Source organism: Pseudorca crassidens, chromosome 10, assembly GCF_039906515.1.
Source record: "Pseudorca crassidens isolate mPseCra1 chromosome 10, mPseCra1.hap1, whole genome shotgun sequence".
In the NCBI taxonomy this organism is placed as follows: Eukaryota; Metazoa; Chordata; class Mammalia; order Artiodactyla; family Delphinidae; genus Pseudorca; species Pseudorca crassidens.
Window position 1 is genome coordinate 103687225 of NC_090305.1, and position 4217 is coordinate 103691441.

General features: G+C 49.1%; 1 long non-coding RNA gene across 1 annotated transcript; it reads right to left on the minus strand.

Annotated features, from left to right (window-relative positions):
- Positions 1-978: 978 nt before the first annotated feature.
- On the minus strand, positions 979-3828 carry LOC137233151 (uncharacterized). The gene is made up of 3 exons (XR_010947322.1): positions 3619-3828; positions 2666-2813; positions 979-1829 (listed from the first exon to the last, which is right to left on the minus strand). It is a non-coding gene; the product is annotated as an uncharacterized lncRNA (long non-coding RNA).
- Positions 3829-4217: the final 389 nt, after the last annotated feature.

The window sequence follows — 4217 nt, forward strand, 5'->3', positions numbered from 1 at the left end:
TTCCAATAAAATCACCTCTTTCTTACACCATGAACCTCCCTGTGGTCTTGATCCAAACATCAAACTGACTTTGCCTTGAGAGCTGACTCTTGTCACTGTGTTGAGAAGGATTCTGAGGCTTCATCTAGGCTCTGTAGTGAGGACTTAGACCTTCATCACTGGTGTCTGCCCAGCTTCTCTTTCTCTTTTCATCAGGAGGATGGCTCCTTCCCGACTCTTTGTGATTCCGTGGGCTGCCAATCCTGGTAACCAACATCCAGCCCCACCACTGAATACATGACTCCAGCTGGCCAATCTGAGACCTTTCCTGAAATTTTCAAATTGGAGGAAGAGGGGCATGCTCTCAACCTTTCCTCCAGGTTAGGAAACAGAAAGGAGGTAACCTCAGAGCTGCCAGCTGCCAGTCACCAAGAGCCTTGCCTGAGAAAATAATGCCAGCAAACATCCAATCACCTAGATGAGAAATGAGGAGGTGACGGAGACCTGATGAGGTTCCCAGGAGGGCCCAGAGCTTCCCTGCTGCCTGCAGCTCCTTCTCTGGCTTTCTGAGCTACTCCAGTAGCTGTACAACAAACCCCTTTTTGCTTAAGCTGGGCTGTCATTTCCAACCAAAAGAGTCCTAACAGAATGCCATGATTGATTAGTAATGTCTGCCTTTGGGAAGTGAGTGGGGAGCAGAGGTTCATGTGGCAGATATATCCCATTCCTGGCTAAGGGTTTGTTTGAGACACTGAGCATGAACCATGATTAATACTCTTAAAGCAATAAGAATATTAGTCATCAAACCATTAATAAATACTTATTGAGCCCATACGCTTGCCTAGTCTGGTGCTAAGTACCCGGGGACCATAACATGAGAAGGGTGAACAGAATTAGCATTGAACATCTACTGTACGCTGGATGCTTTATGTGTGTGTCCTCTAATTTCGTTTCACCATCATAACACCCAGTCCTGAAAGATTTTATTAGCCCCATTTTATAGATGGTGACCTGAGGATCAGAGCTAGTCAAAGGCAAATCCTGGATTCAAATCCAAGCCTTTGATCTCTGGTCTGAGGCTCTTTCCACCACACCACTTGCTTATTGCACTCTTTCATTTATTCCATATACAGTGATTTGGCTAAAAGCAACAACAACAGCATGACAACACCATCATAGCAGCTACATTTGCATAGTCAGGCATGGCTGTAAGCACTTATTATACTTAATTCACTTGCCAGTTCCATGTTAACTAGAAAGGCAGAAAAATAGGTGAATAGGTGTTTCCTGCCCTCAAGGAGCTTGTTATCCAGCCAATGACACAAATACTTAGGTGGGTAATTAATAATTTCATGTTCACGTCCACACTCTCAACCTAACGATGTCAAGACTCAACTTAGGCATCACCTCCTCCAGGAGGCCTCCCTGGATTCCCCCAGCCTCTAGGTGCTGGGGAGTCCTGGGTGGTCCATCTCTGATCTCCAGTTCCCAACACCAGACCTTTCCCAGAGTGGGTGCTGGGGAGTATTTGCTTCGTGAACATACACATAGAAGTCTCTGGGGATGGATGGATGAGGGAAGGGGATGGATGGATGACTTTCCAGGGTCAACAGGAAAGCAAATCTCTGGGGCCTTTCAGGGACCAGGACGCTAAGCCAGCCTGATAGACTAAACAATGAAGAAATGGTGTCACAAAGTAATATATTTTGGGCTTCCCTGGTGGCGCAGTGGTTGAGAGTCCGCCTGCCGATGCAGGGGACACGGGTTTGTGCCCCGGTCCGCGAAGATCCCACATGCCGCGGAGCGGCTGGGCCCGTGAGCCATGGCCGCTGAGCATGCGCGTCCGGAGCCTATACTCAGCAACGGGAGAGGCCACAACAGTGAGAGGCCCGCGTACCACAAAAAAACACAAAGTAATATATTTTAAATTATTCGAATGAAAGAATGAACATTTTAAACAGCACAACGCAAAAAACACAACGAGGAGTGTGTGAGGAATGTGTTCCGGAAGACCGTGCATAATTCAAAACTCTCATAATTCAAGACCCCCAAGCACCGGACAGAGGCAACTTGTTTATGGTTTGAGTGGCGCCACCGTGTGGCAGCAGTGCAGTATGACTTAGAATTGTGGAGGCCTGCCTGCTATGAAAATGCTTGACACTTGCATTTCCTTCCACTCGCTGGTGTGTGTGTGTGTGTGTGTGTGTGTGTGTGTGTGTGTGTGTGTGTGTGTGTGTGTGTGTGTGTGTGTGTGTGTGTGTGTGTGTGTGTAGGGGGCAATATTTGTATTACCTTCAGTTTTGCATTTAAAATAGGGCTTTGTTAATGTTGTACAAAGCACTGCCTCAAATTAACATAGAATGTGACCCCTCTGAAATGTCACAGTCTGAATGTGTGAAGCCCCAAATTGCTGCTCCCTGACTGTGACAGTTTCCACAAGGCACCACGGTCAGTGGACCATTGCCTCTCTCTCGGGTCCAGAACCCAGGACATGGAGGCGTGAAGCCAGGGTGGCTACCCAGCCCCAAGGGGCACCATCCACACTGTAGAAGTGCCCCTGCTCAGAGGCAAGCCCGTTGCTCTCAGCTCTGGGGTAGCCCCACTTTAGTCTTGAGTTTGGGATTCAAGACAACGTCTCAGACTATCCAATCACTTGTCCAATAAGTGAATATGGATTGGCACTTACGATGTCCCGGCTGCTGCGCTGGTGCAGAGGGGGTCCCTGTTCTCACTGAGCGCCGTCCAGGAGGCTGCTTTCCTACCAGATCCCGCTCTTGACAATCTCCATCTTATGCCGGCTATGTGGTATTCAGGCAATTCTGGTCCTGTACTTTCTTGGGGGCAAAGAGAAATCATTCAATGTTCAATAATATTGCAAGAGCATCTATTGTTGCCGGCCACCTACCCCTCGGGCTCCTCGGGCTCTGGGAATGAGGCAGGTGGCTGAGCTGCTCCACCATTAAGGGTCTGGGATGGCCCCAATTTCAGATATTTTGGTCTGTGATTCTACAGAGTAGTTCCCAGCTTGGGAGGACAAGGGTCCCAGCAGCCTCTGTCAGTGTCCTGCGAGGGCCCCTGGCTTGTCCATCTGTTGGGGCCTGAGGCCTTTTTCTGGCTGCCGGACATGCTGGCAAAGCACCGCCCCCTGGGAACAGCCCCAACCAATGGCTGCAGAGAGTCGGGGTGTAAGCATGCCAGCTCCCTCACCCCTCAGGTAGGACAAATGTGAGCTACTTCCTCCCTGACCCTCAGCTAGTCCCCATGGCTTTCCGCTCCAATTGTCCCCAGCAGTGTCCACATCTGAGCAAGTTTCACTGGCTGCTTTCCTCTCTCTGTCTCACTTGGGCTCTGTCAGCCATGCACCCTGGATCCCCTCCCAAGAAAAATGCATGCACTTAAATTCTCCACTCAGGGTCCGCCTCTGAGGGAACTCAAACTAAGACAGGGGAATATTTTCAAAAAGCCCCAAAGGTGATCCCAAGATCCTTCCCTCTGTCCCCCTGAATTAACAACCCCTTCAGCAAACCATCAGAAACTCTTGGAAAGTCAGCTTGCCTGGGATTAACTCCCAGCAATGCCACTAGCCAGCTGTGGTACCTTGATAAGCTACTTAAGTCATCTGGGCCCCCGTTTTCTCACCTGTCAAGGAGAGAGTCTCCTTTCCCAAGTGTTGTGAGGATTCCACGAGAGGCATATGGACTCACCCTATATGGACACGGACACTGAGAAAACACTCAATTTATGATGTTTTAAATGTCAGGAAGTATTACCTTAATATACATGTCACAAAAATCTTTGTCAGACTCTGTTCTGATTTACTTGCTATGTAGGTCACATAGCAAGGAAATGCCTAAAACGTACAATTTAATGGCCACTTAATAAGCTCTTCTTCCCTTGGACTGGAATGATGTTCTGGAATTATAAATGAGAAGGACCCTTGTTCCCTACCAGCTGGCGGACAGACATATGAACAAATAATTGTACAGTGTGAAAAGGGCTCTAAGAGGCGTCTGTGGTAGGCACTTGTGGGTTCTGGCTGCTGGGTACCCACTTGGCCTCAGGTTCCAGAACCATGATTTTTCCCTCCAGAAGCTGCCCCTCCCCATTCTAGTTCCTGGACTCCAGGGGTGTCATGCGACTCAGGCTAGGCCAATCAGAGTTGTCGATCCCCTGGCCACAGTGACTGGTTCAAGGACCAGCACATGACCCAAGCCAGACCAATGAGACTCAATTCTGGG